We start from the raw sequence: 19,362 nt of genomic DNA, 5'->3' as shown, positions 1-19,362 counted from the left end.
AAAAGATTAAAAAAAAGAAGAAGGCCTTGAACGCCACATGGGATGACTTATCCTCAAGCTCATCGGAAGAAGATGAGAGGAAGAGCTCAAGGCACATGACACTCATGGCCTTAAGCCATGTAGAAGATAGTGAAGATGAAGATAGTCATGGGGAGGATGTGGAATCTTCAAGTGAGTCATCATCTAGTGAAGATGAGGTAATTTCTCCCAAGCTTGATAAGATGTATGCCACCATTGCATGCTTAACTAATGCACTAACTAAATCAAAAGGTAAGGTTAAAAGGTTGCAAAATGAATTGAAATCACTTAAGAATGAAATTGTGTCATGTGAAACTTGCATGCCTCATGAAAATGACATGGATGAATTTGATGATCTTAAAAAGGAAAATGCATCTTTGAAGTTACAAGTTGATGATTTTAGAGGTGTTTTAGAAAAGTTTACTTCAAGCTCTAAATATTTGGACATGATTCTAGGAGCTCAAAGGGGTGTGTACAACAAAGCAAGATTAGGGTTTAAATCACAACATAAGGAAATCAAATTCATGTCTCTAATTAGTAGAAATCAAGCTTCAAGGGTTAAGGTTGTTCAAGCTTGGGTACCCAAGCAATTTGTTGTTAATGCTATCGGACCCAAGGTTTGGGTACTAAAACATTTGGTTTATCGTGTTTAAACAGGCATGCGCTGAGGGGGAGCATCCAACCACATGGTTCGTAGATAGTGGATGCTCTAGGCACATGACGGGATATTCTTCAAAATTCTCATCATTAAGACACAAAAGTAAAGGTACCGTTTCCTTTGGTAATAGTGGTAAATTAAAAGTTATGGGAATAGGAGATATTAGAATTTCTGAAAATTTTGTGTATAAAAAATATGTTATTAGTGAAAGACATGGTCTTTAATCTTTTAAGTGTTAGTCAACTATGTGATTCGGGGTATGGAGTTGAGTTTAACTCATCTCAATGCCTAATCAAACATAGTGAACTAAATACCATTATCTTCATAGGCCATAGAAGAGAAAACATTTATCAAGTTGAGTTATTTGGTGCTACTAATGTATTTGCTAAGTGCCTCATGTCTAAAGAAGAGGAGACTTTATTTGGCACTGGAGACTTGCTCACACCAACATGAGGAATATTAAAAGACTTTCGAAGAAAGAGTTGGTGCACGGATTGCCAAAGTTGAAGTTTCAAAAAGACAAAATGTGTGATGCATGTCAAATGGGTAAGCAAACCAAAGCTACCTATAAAGGTAAAAACGTTGTAAGTACCTCAAATGCTTTGGAGCTCATTCACATGGCTTTGTTTGATAGTAGTAGATATATTTCTTTAAATGGTAGTAGGTATTGCTTTGTGATTGTGGATGATTACACAAGATATACATGAGTGTTCTTCTTGAAACATAAGGATCAAACTCTAGATATTTTGATTGTTTTTTGTAAAAGGGTAGAAAATGAAAAGAATCATAAGATAAACAAAATAAGAAGTGATCATGGAGGTGAATTTGAAAATGATAGATTCACAAGTTTTTGTATGGAAAAAGGCAATGTTCTAAATTTCGCCCTAGGCGGTCGCCTAGGCGTTGTGTGGCGGCAGGCCGCGCCGGAAACCAGCCAGGCGGAAGACCTAGGCGGCCCTTGGCGGTCCTCGGCGGGCTTCGGCGGCCAACGCGGGCTTCGGCGGGCTTAGGTATTTTAGGTACGTTTTTAATCACTAAATCATATTTGCGGAGAGGCTGGCGCTTCGTTTTCTTTCTTTCATCGCCGACTTGTGTCTTCTCTCATCGCGGCCTGCAACTTCCGGTGAGTTTTTATTGTTTTCTTGTTCTGTTTATTGTTTTTTTTTTGTTTCTTCGTCGTCGCGGCAACTCTCTGGCAACACCGGATGCGCCAAAAGCTTTCCGCGACGCTATCGGCGCCGCTGGAAGCAACGCCGGACTTCGCCGGACCACCGGACTCGTCCGGCGACGCTTCCGGCGGCGCCGGAGGCCTCCCGCGAGGCGCCGGTGGCGTTCGACGTCGCGGCATCGCGGCGTTTTTTTCTTCGATATTTTGTATTTATTTTATTTAATAATTAATAAATTAAAACAATTCCTAACGGGGATAATTTCAATAATAGGGTAGGATTTAGGGTTCGGTTCATAAAGCCTAATAGGAATATAGGATTCAATAATAATACAGTTAATACTAATAGATTTAATTTTTTTAATAAATATTATTAAATATTAATTTATATAACAGATTTAAAAAAAATAAAAATCATTATAAATATTTTCAATTATCATTTATCAGATTTAAAAATATAAAAATAAATAAAATTAAAAAAATCATAATACATATTATTAATTTATATAAATCGTATTTATAAATTTTATATATTATTAATTTATATTAATCAGATTTATTAATATTAAAATTTTAAAAATTCTAATAAATATTATTAATTTATATAAATCAGTTTTAAAAATATGAAAATTAAATTAAACTTTTAAAAATTCCAATAAATATTGTTAATTTATATATAAAAGTATAAAACAGATTTAAAAATATAATTTTTTTTTTAAAAAAATCATAATACATATTAATATATTATTAATTTATATAAATCGTATTTATAAATTTTATATATTATTAATTTATATTAATCAGATTTATAAATATTAAAATTATATTAAAATTTTAAAAATTCTAATAAATATTATTAATTTATATAAATCAGTTTTAAAAATATGAAAATTAAATTAAATTTTTAAAAATTCCAATAAATATTATTAATTTATATATAAAAGTATAAAACAGATTTAAAAATATAAAAAATATATTTTAAATTTAATTTTTTTAAACAACTATCTATTATCTAATAAATTTTATTAGTTAGATACTTAGATTAAGATATAATGATATATAAAAAATATTCTTAAACTTGTTAATGTTATATTTCATTATTTTGTATCGTTTGGTATGGTAAAAATGTATAATTAAATTTTATTATCATGTTATGTTGTTAACTTGTTAAGTTGTTATATATAATTTTTTCAGGTTATCTGTTAACATAATGGCAAGCAATCCATCTTCGACAGCATCTGTCATTCAACCCGAATCTGGAATGCTTAGAAGAAAGTCAAACGATATCGGATGGGAGTTTGGGATATTGATTGATCCTAAAAATCTCGACAAAATTAAATGCAAGCTATGTGGAAAAACCATGTCAGGAGGAGTGTATAGGATAAAGGAGCACATTGGAAATATACCTGGAAATATATCTGGTTGTCGAAAAGCATCTCAAGAAGATAAAAATAAGTGCAAACAGGCTATTTTAGAAGGGAGGAACAGAAAGAAGAACAAAATAATGGAAGAACAAAGTTGTAGAGCAGAGGTGACTATTTCTCTAGATGAAGAAGAAGGTCTTGAAATTGAAGGGATGGATGGAATTAAGAAACCTCTTCCACTTGGCCCCATGGATAGATATGCATCGGCAATTGCTACAGAAAATGCAGGCTCCAGTGGAAGTAAAGTGCTTCGCCAAAAAAATATAAATGAGGCACTTTTCAAAGAGAGAACTCAACAAGTTCAACAATATGTTGGGAGATGGGTTTATGAAAATGGAATCTCATTCAATGCTGTTGATAATGATAGCTTCAAGCAACTAATGGAGGCAGTGGGTCAATTTGGACCAAGATTCAAGCCTCCAACTCAATATCAACTTAGGGAGCCACTATTGAAAGCCGAAGTTGAAAGAACAAAACAATTGCTGAAGAAACATGAAGAAGAATGGGCAAAGAATGGATGCTCGATCATGACAGATGCATGGAGTGATAGAAAAAGAAGAAGTATCTTAAATTTGTGTGTTAATTGCAAGGAGGGTACTACATTTTGAGTCTAAGGAGTCTTCAAAGAGGCGCATACAACTGAACTTATTTTTGAGTATGTTGACAAGTGTGTTGAATAAGTAGGAGCTCATAATATTGTTCAGATTGTAACAGACAATGCCACCAACAATATGGCTGCAGCTAAATTGATGAGAGAAAAACGACCCGGGATCTTTTAGAGTTCATGTGCAACTCACACTATTAATCTCATGCTTGAAAGTATTGGCAAACTTCCACGATATAAAAAGGTGATTGAGCAATCCAAGGCTTTTACCATTTTCATCTATGCTCACCATAAGACTTTATCATTGATGAGAAGTTTCACGAAGAAGAGAGACATAGTTCGACCAGGAGTTACCAGGTTTGCATCAAATTTCCTCACATTGCAAAGTTTGATTGAAAAAATCTAGTTTAAGGGCCATGTTTACAAGTGATATTTGGTAGAAATGTTTATTGTCTAAAACAAACAAAGGAAAATTGGCTTACTCTACAGTGATGAGCATGAGTTTTTGGAATGGTGTGACACTTTGTTTGAAAATATTTACTCCTTTGGTAAGAGTTCTTCGATTGGTAGATGGAGATAGAAAGCCATCGATGGGGTTTCTATATGGGGAGCTTCTTCAAGCTAAAGAAGATATCAAGGTGGCTCTGAATAACGTGGAATCAAATTATCAGCCTATCATAGTCATTATTGAGTCAAAAATGAAGGATAGACTTGATACATCATTGCATACCACTGCATTTTTGTTGAATCCTTATTTTTACTACAAAGATAGTTCTATTGCTCTTTATGAGGAGGTCGCGATGGGGATTTTTGAATGCATAGAAACTTTGCATGCCAATGAGTTAGATCTACAAGATACAATTATTAACAAGGAATTTTCAAAATATAGAAATAAGACTGGGTTATTTAGAAAAACATTGGCAGCAAAAGCATGTGAAAAAAATGATGATACATTTGATCCATGTGCATGGTGGAGTACATACGGTGCTCACACACCTAACTTGCTAAGGGTGACATTGAGGATACTTTCATTAACTACAAGTTCATCTGGGTGTGAAAGAAATTGGAGTACATTTGAAGGAGTAAGTTTTAAACTTTCAGTCTACTCTTTAATTAAATTAGTTATAATTTTTAACGTCTATACTCTATATTCAGGTACTAATTGTAGTATTTACTTTCTCTGTTTTTTTTAGATTCATACAAAGAAAAGAAATAGGTTGGATGCCAACAGGTTGAACAATCTAGTATTTATCCAATTTAATGCTAGATTGTTGAACAAACAAAAAAGAGAAAAAGAAAGAAATGTTGATGTCCTTCTTGCAAAAGATGCACAAGGTTGGATTGTGGATGGTGGGGAAGATGATGAAGTTGAACTAGGTTCCGGGCTCACTTGGCAAATGGTTGATGAAGCAAGTGGAGCAGATGAAAATCTACAACCCCGAAGAAGCTCTAGAGTGAGAGAACTTCATGAAGATGATTTTGAATCCGAAGAAGAAGACGAGGATCACAATAATGATATTGAGTTTGTGTCCGATGAAGAACAAGTTATTGAAAATTATGGAGAAGAAGAAGCAGAATAAATACGAGTCTATTAGTTGTGTAATTTTGAACTCATTTTGTTAAGACATGATTTATGTTATTTAACAATTATATTTTGCTTAGTGGTTACTAGTTCACAATGCATTGTAATCTTGAATTGAACTATTGCTACTATTTTCCAATGTTCTACTGTTTACTATATGATTATGATAACTTACTGTCTATTGTTTAACTATTTCTTTTATAGTTTTTCATTTTTTGGTATTGGAAAGTATGAATTTATTTTAGCATACATAGTTAGATTTTCATTGCTATGAAATTGTTTAAGAAAACATTTAGATTTGCATATGACATTGTCCACAGTCCACATGAAACAAGGGATACCGAGGAATCCGCCTAACGGCGCCTAGTCCCCGCCTAGGCGCTAGGCGCTGGTCTGCCGCCCGACTAGCGCCTAACGAATTTTAGAACCTTGGAAAAAGGTTATAAACATGTATTTTCCATCCCTAGGACTCCTCAACAAAATGGAGTTGTTGAGAGGAAAGATAGGGTTTTGCAAGAGGCCGCTAGGAGCATGTTAAATGAATATTCACTTCATAGTTTCCTATGGGCCGAAGCAATTAATACGGCTTGTTATGTACAAAATCGAACTTTAATACATAGGTTTCTAGGAAAAACACCTCATGAGTTGTGGTTTGATAAACCACCTACAATTAAGCATCTTAGAATATTTGGATGAAAGGTTTATATTCTAAACACCAAAGATCATTTGGGAAAATTCTTTGCTAAGACGGATGAGGGCATTCTTGTAGGTTACTCAAGTCATAGCAAGACATATCGAATTTACAACAAAAGATCTAAAGTAGTTGAAGAATCATTAAATGTTGTATTTGAAGAAAATCCTTCTTTGAACTCTATAAGAACAAACGATGAAGAATTACAATTTGAGTTAGAGAAATTAACACTAAACGAAGGAAATGATCAAGGGGGAGAAATCCAAGAGAGTGATGGTGAGAAAATTGAAACTGTCACTTGAACTCGAAATTGTAACAAATCAAGAATCAAGACCTGCTAGGATTCATGTAAATCATTGCTTAGATCAAGTAGTAGGTGACATCACTCAAGGAGTGAGAACTCGATCTTACTTTAAAAATGAAGGAAGTCAAGTAGCCCTAATATCTCAAATAGAGCCAAAAATCATTGATGATGCCTTGTTTGATCCAGATTGGATTTTAGCAATGCAAGATGAACTATCTCAATTTGAGAGAAGTCAAGTTTGGGATTTAGTTCCTAGGCCTACCAACAAATCAATTATTGATACAAAATGGGTCTTTAGAAACAAATTTGATGATAAGGGGATGGTTGTGAGAAACAAAGCTAGATTAGTTGCTAGGGGTTTCAATCAAGTAGAAGGGTTAGATTATGATGAAACTTATGCACCCGTAGCAAGATTGAAATCTATCAGAATGATGTTAGCCTTTGTCGTTCACAAGGGGTTCAAATTGTACCAAATGGATGTAAAATCAGTATTTTTAAATGATGTTATAAAAGAAGAGGTGTATGTTGAGCAACCGCCGGGGTTTGAAAATTTAGAGTGTCCAAATCATGTATATAAACTTAAAAAGGCCTTATATGGGCTAAAATAAGCTCCCCAGACTTGGTATGAACGATTGTCAATATTTCTAGTATCAAAAGGGTTTCATAGAGGGAAAATTGATCCCACATTATTCTTGAAAAATAGTGGTAATGATATGTTTATGGCCCAAGTATATGTAGATGACATTATTTGTGGTTCCACAAATAAAGATTTTTTAAATGAGTTCATTAATCACATGGAGAGTGTGTTTGTAATGAGTTTGATTGACGAGTTGACATTTTTCCTAGGTTTACAAATTAAGCAAACCAAAGAGGGAATTTACATTCATCAATCTAAATATGCCAAAGAGCTATTTAAGAAATTTGGAATGGAAAATGCAAAAGCTATATTTACTCCCATGGCCACTAGTACTAAATTAGATAAAGATCTTGAGGGGAAAGAGGTTGACTCTAAGGTGTATCATAATGCTATAGGAAGTCTTCTTTATCTCACGGCTAGTAGACCTGATATACTTTTTGCCGTGGGTATATGTGCAAGGTATCAATCTTGTGCCAAGGAGTCCCATTTGAGTGTCATTAAGCGAATTCTCTGATATCTCAAGGGAACTCAAAATGTTGGCTTTTGGTATCCTCGAACCGAAACTTTTGACTTAGTGGAATATACCGATTCCGATTATGTCGGATGCAAATTGGATCGCAAAAGCACTAGTGGTGGTTGTCAATTTTTAGGATCCTCTCTAGTAAGTTGATCAAGTAGAAAACAACATTGTGTAGCTCTCTCCACAATCGAAGCAGAATATATTGCCATGGGAGAGTGTGTCTCACAATTATTGTGGATGACCCATACTCTAGAGGACTATAAACTTACCTACAACAATGTTCAAGTTCTTTGTGATAATGTGAGTGCAATCAACTTGACCAAAAATCTCGTCCATCATTCAAAAACAAAACACATAGAGGTTAAACATCATTTTATCCGTGATCATGTAACTCGAGGTGACATTGTTCTAAATTATATTGAGTCAAAATCAAACTTAGCCGATATCTTTACTAAACCTCTTCCCGAAGTTGAATTTAGTTTTCTTAGGAGGGAATTGTGAATGTGTTGTATTGATTAAATCACATCCTCCATGATCACTTCATAGGTAAAGTTTTGAAGTTCTCTGAACCTTAATTTTGCCTCTCACAAAAACATAGGATTGTTCTCTTGATAATGTTTAGATGGGGGTGAGAGGTTAGGGGCATTTCTCTTGGTCATAATGCTTGTTATGATGCATTATTTTGGTCAAGAAAGGTGGATTTCATATGAAACATTCATTTGTCCAATCATAAGGAAAGCAGGTGTACAAATCATGTGCATTTAGCCCAATGATTATGATCGAAAATTTCTATTTTGAAATACATATCAAACTCATTTTTGAAAAATCCTGTTGAAGGTTGTGTTTGGATAAGAGTTTCTATTGCGTCGTTAGATATGAACTTACGATCAATTATTAAAGTTTTAGATGATTTCCAATTACGTGTCAATCTTCGGACACAAAGCTCATTATCGTGAACACTTATTTTTCCCAGATCCTAGAAGACATATGTAGTGTCTACCCAACATTTTGTGATTTTTTTATTAGCATATAATTATTGGTGCATTTACGACACTCGGCTCTGAAAATAAATCAGAACTGCAGCATAATCAGAAATCCCAATCAATTGGTCGATCGATTGAGAAGCTCGCGCCTCACCCACAGAATGTCGCTGGATCGATCACTGGATCGATTCAGCAAGTCTCAATCTATCGGGCGATCGATTGGGAAATTTGAAATTCCACTTAAAGTGCTGTTGACCTAAATCTCCTCTCACTTCAACCCTTTCTCTCTCTCGACTCGCCCTGTGCCCTAATTTGGGACGATTTCTCCGGCGATACTTCCTCCCTCGTCGGCCGTCTTCTCCGATGGTCTTCTCTGGCACCGAGTGCCCTTTTTTTCTTCTCTCCCATTAACGCTCTCCTTTTCTCGGCGAACGGGGCTCGCGGACACTGTCTTCCTCGTCTCCTCGTCGCAAAACTCACAATGCTTCCCCAAACCCTAAGTAACTCCTATACCTTTTCCTTTACTTTCTCTCTAAACTTTGCTCCTATAATCTGAATGTTGCTAATCTTACTGTGTTTTTGGTGCATTTCATACATGGTGGCGCATTTCATACATGCATCATATGCACGACATTGCATTCTTTACATTGGTTTATGGCCTTGGACATTTCGTTTTCCTCATATTTTAGGAAGAAACAAAAGGTTGGTGAGTCGGGTGAGGGTTCGTCTCGGATGCAGTCCTGCCCTCAGCCTCCCATTGATCAGCATTTTCCGAATGCTGCCTTGCAACAAGCCTTTAACCGAAACACCTTCAAACTGATCACTCCTCGGTCCATCGATCGTAAATTTTATCATGATTCCTGCTTTGAAGTGTTTTCCCTAATCGAACATTATCAACTTTCCTCCATTGTCTACTGTGTAGTGTCAATCCTGGGCTTGTATCCGAGTTTTATAATAACTTGCATACATCGGATGGCGTTCTTTACCGTACTCGTGTCGCCAAGCGTAGCTTGGATTTTTCTTATCTGATTCTTCAACAATTTTTGGGGTGTCGACCGTCGACGAATGAGTTCGTGTTTTACCCTACCCTACCTGAACTCTTGCCTCCGCCATTCGAGCATATCACCATTGATTCCATGCATCAGAGTCTTTTTTGGCCGTCCCCGTCCAGATGGTTCAAATGTGCATATCACCACTTTCTCCTCCCTTAAATTATCTGCCAGGGACAACGCCTTATTCAAAATCGTCATTAACTGTCTTTTGTCTATCGTCTCCCGTGCCTTAGCCCTCCTCAGACCCTCTCAAATGTTTTTATTGTATGTCATGCGACACTGCCTTGATGTCAACATTCCTTTGAACATCTTTCATTGCATCATCCATTTCACTCAGCCTGTGCAGCAGACCGTTCATATGCCTTTTGGCAACATCATTACCGACTAGTTAGAATCCATGCATATAGATGTCTCCTGAGGGAAGCTAGAGCATATGACAGTTTCGTATTCCCGAATCTCTGCACGATAATTCACTAAGACTGGTATTGAGGCTGGGTCGGATGACGCACGATGGATTGACCGACGTGCCCTTGGTGAGGGACCGCAAGATCGACCTCAGGGAGTCGGACAGGCGCCAGCTCCGAAGGCTGCTAATCCTGAGGTGGATATTGAGGCACCTACTTCTCCAGATCCTGTTGTGGTTGCTCAGATTCAAGCACTTGAGGAGACTGTGGACACTCGCTTTGAGGAACTGTCCATGGCTATTGCTGAGATGCGCGCCGAGGTTGCCACTTTGCGGATGAGCGTTGAGTCTCTGACCGAGTTAGTGCGATCTTGGATATCCGGTCACTCTCCTCCGCCTCCCCCTCCAACAGGTGATGTGCCACCTGTTTTTGATGCTTCCAGGAGTTCTGCTGATGTTGCTGCTGCTGATGCTGCTGAGGACGACAGGATTGAGTTTACCTTTTAATTATGACTCATCGTTTCTCTTCTTGTATGGATAGTTGTTTTTTGTTTGACTTTTAGTCTATGGTGTGTCTCTTAGACACTCTTTCGTGTGTTGTATATGTGATATGACTTCTTATTGGACATATATTTTGTGGCACTAGTGTTTTTAGTCATGTTATCTTAGTGTTTGGTTTGCATAATACGTGGGGGGCATACCCTCTTGTCTTTTAGTCTAAGGGGAGTATCCCTGATGTTATATTGTGTTTGCTTAATGCACCCATTGAGGGGGAGTGTTTCTAGTTTCTTTTTGATATTTGGGGGGGAGATATAAGTTGAAGTTTATGCTTAATTATATATGTATTGTTATTACTGTTTATGCTTATGCTTAATTTCGATGAATTTCATGCGTAGTTCATGACAATATGTGGTTTGCTATTACTACTTACCATTTCATTATTATTATGGTGTGTTGGAAATTAGCCTAAACTTAAATAGATTGTCAAACATCAAAAAGGAGGAGATTGTTGGTGCAATCATGTCCTGGAAGTTTCAATGTATTGACAATTATTTAAGTTTAGGTTAATACGTTGAATCTAACATGTATTGTGAGTTTGCAGAAGAAGTCCTTGCAGGTCGGAAGGTCGGAAGACCGAATGTAAGGCAAGAGAAGTCCAAGAAGGTCGAAGGCTAGATTCTTGGCAAAAGAAGTCCTTGTAGGTCAGAAGATCGAATGTAAGGCAAGAGAAGTCCAAGAAGGTCGAGGACCGGATTCTTGACAAGAGAAGCCCTTGCAGGTCAGAAGGTTGGATGCAAGGCGAGAAAGTCCAGGGGAACAGGCGTTCATCTGACACGAGGTATTTATTAAAATTATGTATAAATTCACTTGCTATTAATCGGGAAACCAGCAATAGATTGAGGCGCACAGCTGTGAAACAGAATGCTCCTGGATCGATCAGCCGATTGATTGGAGTAAACTAATCGATCGGTCGATCGATTGGTGAAGCTTCTGCGCGAGGCACAGAACGCTCCTGAATCGATCAGCCGATCGATTGGAGTAACCAATCGATCGGCCGATCGATTGGTGAAGCTTCTGCGCGAAGCACAGAACGCTCCTGGATCGATCAGCCGATCGATTGAAGGCATCCAATCGATCGGCCAATCGATTCACAGAGGTTCTGTGTTTCTGCGCTCGAGCATAGCGCGTCTGAATCGATTCATTGATCGATTGATAAATTCAATCGATTGAGAAGAATGTCCCAATCGTTTGAGATTCAAATAAAATGATCTACACCGTTGATCTTGACGTGATGGCGCTCAACGGATACTTTTGAATCGATTGGAAGACAAACCCAATGGATTCATGACGACGATCATGTGAGAAACGGCTATATTTGAAGACATTTAAAAAGCTGGAAAAAGGACAATGAAAGTCTTATCGAAAAATATACTGTTCCATTGCTCTCAAGTGCTCAAGATCTCTCAAGTGCTCAAGTTCAAGCTCTCTTCTCCACATTTTCAAGTTGCACTAAGGAAAGAAGAAAGTATTCTAAGTTTGTGATCATTCTCTTCTTCTTCCTTGTAATGGTTGTGATCTTTTTCTTTTGGAGAGAGAGAGTTGTAAATCTTGTAAGGTTTCTCCACCTTCGGTGTAATTCCGAGAAGGAGAAGTTCTATAGTGGAAGAGTGACGGTGGTGTGGATCCTTGGACTAGTCACCTCATTGAGGAGGTGGATACCAAGTAAATATAAGAGTTATCATTGCTTCCAAGTTTCCGCTGTGCACAGTCAAGTCAACAAAGAAAACGAAGTGAGTCATTCACCCCCCTCTAGCTCAACCGGTCCTAACAGAAAATGTGATTCAAATTATCACGGATAATGCTTCTAATTGCATTAAGGCGGGGAAAAAAATTATGGAGACTAAACATGGAATTTGGTGGACACCTTGTGCGGCGCATTGTATTGATCTAATGTTGGAGGATATTGCAAAGTTGAAGATTATTTTTTGACACAATTGAGCATGTTAAGATGGTTGTGAAGTTCCTTTATGGTCATGTGACTATACTTTCTTTGATGAGAAAGTATACAAATGGTAAAGAAATTCTCCGTCCTGCTGTTACTCGCTTTGTTACTTCATTTCTCACTCTTCAGAGTATGTATAAGGTTAAAATACTACTTGAACAAATGTTTGCTTCCGAAGATTGGGTTAGTTCACCACTATCTCAAACAACTCAAGGTAAGGTCGTGAAAAGAATTGTTGTTAATGATCCCAACTTTTGGCCACATGTTGCATTTTGTGTTAAGAGTGTTGTTCCTCTTGTAAGTGTGTTAAGGGAAGTTGATTCGGAGGAGAGATTGGCCATGGATATATTTATGAACTTATGGATAAGGCAAAAGGGACAATACAATTTAATTGTGGGGGAGTTGATAGAAAATACAAGCCCAGTTAGAAAAAAATTGATTCGTGATGGACTCTACAACTTCATTATCCTCTACACGTGGCCAGGTACTATTTGAACCCGCAATTGCGTTATGAAGCAAGATTTTCTGATTGTAATGAAGTTAGAGATGGATTGTATGTTTGCATGGATAAGATGTTGTCTTCTGATGATCGTCTTAAAGCGGACATCCAATTGGATTTGTATAACAAAGCTGAAAGAGAATTTGGAACTCCGATAGCAAAACGAACAAGAATGTTGTGGACTCCGGGTAAAATTTACTTCTTGTAACCGTTCTTGTAAAATTATACAAGCATTCGTATTTTAAAATTATATATATATATATTCTTGTAATTTTTTTATGTTATTAGCCTCGTGGTGGGAATGTTTTGGGAGTAAGACACTTGAGCTTATTATGTTTGCAATTCGAGTGCTTGGTCTCACTTGTAGTGCTTCGGGATGAGAAAGAAATTGGAGCACTTTTGAATTAGTGAATATTCTAAGTTTATAACTCTACTTGAATTTTAATTGTTTTATAATTTTCATATCATTATTTAAATTTTTATATATGTTTTCTTCTTTGTAATATTAGATTCATAGAAAAAAGAGAAATAGATTTGAACATGCGAAGTTGAATGCATTGGTGTTTGTGAAATATAACTTCAAACTTAGGGAGAGAAGCATTAGGAGGAGAGACAAGATTGATCCTATTGTAGTTGATGAAATTGATTCAGATGACGAATGAATAATTGAGAAAGAAGGTCCTGTCCTTCCCGTAACTATTAAATGACTTGAAGATGATGAATTATTTGAAAGTGATCTACTGTGAGTGTACCGTCGACTATCTTTGAAAGTCTTTTCGACTTAGATAAGCGAGTCGAAGATGTTGAGGATATAGTTGGAGTTTCTCCTGCAAATTCAAAAAAAAAAAGAGTTATTGAAAATTCAAGTAAGCATATGCAAATTATTTACTTATATCTACTTCACCTATAATTGATTCTTAAATGTTGTATCTTTTATATAATAGGTGGAAGTAAAGATAAACATGCAAGGTTGAGTCTTCTGGAAGATAATCATCTTGATGCTGACAATTATGGTGGAGTAATTTCAACAACTTTTAATAGTGGAAAATTTCCAACCATAGACACTATTGATGATGACAGTGATATAGAGTTGGATGATACTGATTATTTTTAGGTTATGTTGTTTTAATTATAAGACTTTTTAAATTGTTGTTCTGGGATATTTTGACATGTAATGAATTATTATGATTAATTTTAGGTTATGTTATTTTTATTTTACTTATATAAGTATATTTTGTTTTTTTTTTTAATTTAAAAATTGATGTGCACGAAAAGCTTACGTTATGCGCTTCGCTATTTACGTTACGCGATGACAAGACAAAAACGCAACGCTACGCAATTTAAAACACTGATCATGGATGAACTCGCTAGACATATTCAAGATACAGTACCGCGGAGCATGTTGTTTGCAGATGATATTGTTTTAGTAGATGAGATACGTGAAGGAGTAACTGCTAAACTTTAATCTTGGCGGAAAACATTAGAAGTGAAAGATTTTAGGCTTAATAGAGTAAAGATAGCATATATAAAATTTAAATTTAGTAATATTAAACATAATGAGATAATTGTTAAGATAGTAGATGACGAATTGTCTGTAAATGAGAGTTTTAAGTATTTAAGATCATTTTCAAGAGACTGAAAGAGATGTTTTACATAGAATACAAGCAGGATGGTTGAAATAGAGGAGAACATAATGTGTTCTTTGTGATCATAAAGTATTTACTTAAAGGAAAGATTTACAAAACAATGGTTAGACTTGCTATGTCATATGGGAGCTGAATGTTGGGCTATGATGCTAGCATATGAGCAGAAGATGAGAGAGATGAGGATGTTAATATGGATATGCGGACATACACGGATGACAAGATAAGAAATGTAAATATTAGAGAGAGTCGGGTTGCATCTATTGAAGGAAAACTCCGGAGATACATTTAAGATGGTATGGACATGTACTTAGACAATCAATAAATGCTTTTAGGCAATGTGAAATGTGAAACTATGACACATGTCCATATCATACGAGGAAAATTAAAAAAAGACTCGGTTAATAATAATAAAATAAGATAATTTTTTTAAAATATAAATGATGATATAGTAAGGGATAAAGCCCAATGACATAGAAGGATTCGACCCCACCTAGTAAAATAAGACTTAATTATTGTTGTTGTATTCATGCTATGTCTCATACACTGCTCAATATAGTTGAAATGTCATTGATGCCAAGGAATAATAATTTTTGAAAAGAAAATTAATTTACATGTAAAAGTAAAGAAAGAAATGAGATATATGAGATGGATTTTAAAAGCAGGAGATCCAATTGTGTAATACTAGTCTTTGTTACTCTCAGACGTCATGTTATAGTAAATTTGTAATTAACTAGACTATCGAAAGCTTTTGTATTTGGACTTTTACCCAATTTGTTATAATTCAGGAAAGAGATGTTTTTTTAGTTGATTTGAAGCTATGGCATAGTAGCTTTACAAAATAAAGTTTAAACTGGGGATCCTCTTGAAATTTCTGGAGTATTCTATGTGCTCTCCAAATTCATAGAACTCATCATATTGTTGTGCTCTATAAAGAGGATGGCAATTAAGTTGATAAAATATGGTATTTCTTTAGAATTCATATTATAATTTGAACAAACAATTTCATTCACTCACGAATACAAAGAATTTTTTTATTTGTATTTTTTTTTCAATTTCACATTTAAGTTTTTCATATGGAATTAAAAAATGGACTAAAGGAGTGCTAAACTCAAGGAAATTGATGTGATTATCCTAAAATTAGATTTGATATTTTACCTAATTGCTTGTGGGAGAAGAGGATATTATTCAATTTGTTTTACTTGGTTTGTCATAATCGTAGGATGAGCATGCTTTAACTATTCTACATTACTATGGATTCCTTTTATCAAAATTTTGAGTTGGTAGCCTTGTGAAAATAGGGCAGCTGAAATTTGTCTACCTTTCTTTGATAAAAATATATGTTGTTTCTTTAGAATAATTATCGCTTTCCTTCACTGTAAAAGTAGTCAAGCATAAATGTAGAAACAAACCATTGATTCTTGTTTTCCGAGTTTTGTAGGGGAATAGGATTTAGTGGATCTAGTTTTACAGAGTGTAAGCGATACGCAATTGAGCCATTTCATAACTCATACGGGGCATACAGACATATATAGGTTCATACAGTCCTAATTGTTTTAAAAAACTTAATTAGTTATATTGACAATAATGTATAACATAAATTGCCAAAAATTTAAGAAAGTTTACTTCTACTGTATAATAACATCAATTTAGTCAACCTAAGCAATTATGGAAGTTTCATCTATTGCTTAATAATTAAATTAATCATTCTAGCTAATCCACAATTTTACATAAGTATTTCGTATATGAATATAACAAAACACAAAAACATCACATACAACAACAATTGTGAACCAACATCATAATTTATATATGGAATAATTTACCCAGTGAGCTAAGCCATACATATATTTTACTTGTTTGTTTGTTTGTCAAAATTGACATAATCTAATTAACACCAACTTGACTTGACTTGAACTTGAATAAGCTAGGGATTGAGTTTGCCTGCACAATCTTTTAGTGGCAATAAGCAGATTTCATGTGTTTCTTCATTCCAAGGTTTAAAATTTCGACCCGTGCCGAGGTTTCGGTCCTGGACCGGAACGATACGGTTTCGGTACCGTATCGTGCCGTGTTGATATAGTTTTGGTAATTTTTAAATATAAAATATATTAATTAAAAACTAAAATATTTAACATAAATATTTAAAAATTAAATAATATAAAAATAATCTTTAAAAAAAGGAAAAGATATGAAAATAGACAAATAAATAAATAAAAATTTTATTATAATTTTTAAATTAAAATAAATAAAATATAAAATTAATTAGATAATTTTATTAGGGTTTAATAAAGTCTCTTTAGATTATCTCCATCATAGTTAGGAGTTGATTAAAATAATTAACTTAAGTTTAATTAAAAAAAAAAAAATGAAATCCGACACCACTCGTGAGCCCGCACGACTTTGGCTCTGTGGCGGGGTTGCGCGACCAGCCATGGCCGCGAGGATTGCGTGACTCCTTCGGCACAACCGCGTTGGCTGTGCGACCCCTCTGCAGCGATCGCAGGGTCGCACAATGCCTCCGCGGCAGCAGCAGAAGGGTTATGCGACCCCTTCGCTGTTGTTGTAGGGTCGATCGACCCTCTGCTATGACCACAGGGTCGCGCAACACATCGCACCTATTGCGGGGCTAGTGCCGGGGTCGTGCCGGTGTCGGTCGCCGAACGGAACGAGATGTTTCGCCCGTTTCGACCGTCTCGGCATGACACTTTAAACCATACTTCATTCAATAACTTTTGCAGTTGTTAAACCAGCTTAGGTGGAGACCTTTTAATGGTTTAATAATAATCTTGCGAAAGCTACATTTAGAACCACACTGGTTCAATTCTTGATTTTAAACTTTAGATTGTTCAGGATGAGTTGCTCCTTTACTCTACATACCATTTCAATTATTGTCTATCAAATGCTACTTTTCTCTTGTAAATGATTTGATTCTTTATGCAGTGTTGATCTTTCATTGTGAATCTTAATTTGTGAACCATACTTTTAAGTTTGACAAGTATATTATTCTTCCTCTTTTTTGGACCAGTCCAGCAGTACTTCCAAGGTGTGTGGCCTACCTGAAATTTTATCTGCTCAGGTGATTTGTTGTGTGTTGTCATTTCGCTGATTGCCATCATTGTAAATGCTACAGCAGAGGGATTTTTTTTTTTGTCTTTTTATGGTGGTTTGTTGTCCTTGCAGATATATACCAAAGCTTTCAATCCTGCGGCAGATTGATCTTTTTTGTGTGAATTCAATTGCTGAATGTGAATCTGTAAATAATCGAAGAGAGCCAGAATTGTCCGAGGCATTGACACACCATACTAAAACAGCATCCAAGGTCTCAAATGTTTATGTTCCTTCACTAGCACCTTCCAACTTTGCTTCTTCTTCACTTATTAAGTCCTTGAACTATGTTCGTTCCCTTGTGGCACGACATATACCAAAATTGTCTTTCCAACCAATTGCACAATCTATGGTTTCAGCTGCTTCGAAACAAACACTTCCCAGTTTGTCATCTTTGCTGAGTAGATCTTTTAATTCTCATTTAAGTCCTGATGTTGTTAGCAGTAAAGATTCCATTGGGATCAAAGAAACTACTGCTTTGTCTCCTGGACTTTCAAATCTTCAAGAAGTTTATGGAGAAGGAAATAAGTATATATTTTCTGATATATTAAAATGGAGATGGTCTGGGGAAAGAGAATTCCAAATGTCATATTCAACAAAAGAAAGGTATTCTACCTATATCTTCAGCTGACATTTTCTATACAACATTTCCAACTAAAGAAGTATTCATAGTATACATGAATCTAACCAGATGTTCTTTACAATCCAGCAATGGTTTTGTGAAGCCTCAAGACATTCATACATATGGTTTCTTAGAAGTTGGTGCAGCAGGTCTTTTAATTGGAGACATAGAGACCCAAATCAAGGATCATACTTGGAAATATTTTGTTAATCACAACTTTACAGATGTTGACATGTCACGGCCTTCAACAGCTATAATACCTACCAACTTTGTTTCATCAAATAGCGATTTGAAAGTAATAACAGCCTTCAAACGCATGAAAGCAGGCCCTAATCAAGTTCGGCACGTCTTTTTCAGCAGCTTTTTTTTTGTGTTTTACCCTAATATTTCATCATGTTTCTAGATTTGCATCCTTTAGTTCAGTTTATATTACTTTCAACAACTTTATTGCTCTATGTATTTGGAGATTTATTTCCATTCTGTTTTTTTTTCTCTTTAGTTTTGATGAAGTTTTGTTATTAGTTTGCTTATATAGTATATTCAATTGTTTCTAAATCCGCCTCTTAGAAATTAAGGGTGTGTTTCACATAAAAAATATTCCATTTTTTTCCAGGGAAAAGAAAATCCCCTAAAACAAAAATACTCATGTCATAATTTTTTTTTTTAAGAAATTGATTCTGTTTCTTGGAATGGCTATCTATCATTCTCCAGAAACAATAAAGCATAACCTTATTTTTTTCATCATCAATTCATTGTAAAATTTCTATCAAACATGTTATTCAATATTTTTCTTTAAGAAAAAATTTGAAAAAACCGTCAACACTACCAAACATGGTCAAAATGTTTTTGTTATGTCCTTTTAATTGCTCTTGATTGTTGTATCTGTTGGTGCAAGTAACAAATTAGTTCTGAGGCTTAGGAAGAATTTTTCTAAACATTATCATTG

At 35.3% G+C, this 19,362-nt stretch overlaps 1 pseudogene; it reads left to right on the top strand.

The window, feature by feature from the left end:
- LOC122023801 overlaps positions 1–19,362 on the top strand; it is a 53,044-nt pseudogene that overhangs the window by 9,571 nt on the left and 24,111 nt on the right.

The sequence above is a fragment of the Zingiber officinale genome, chromosome 9B, assembly GCF_018446385.1.
Source record: "Zingiber officinale cultivar Zhangliang chromosome 9B, Zo_v1.1, whole genome shotgun sequence".
Classification (NCBI taxonomy): domain Eukaryota; kingdom Viridiplantae; phylum Streptophyta; class Magnoliopsida; order Zingiberales; family Zingiberaceae; genus Zingiber; species Zingiber officinale.
Note: the sequence above shows the minus strand (reverse complement) of the source record. Positions and strands in the feature narration are given on the sequence as shown.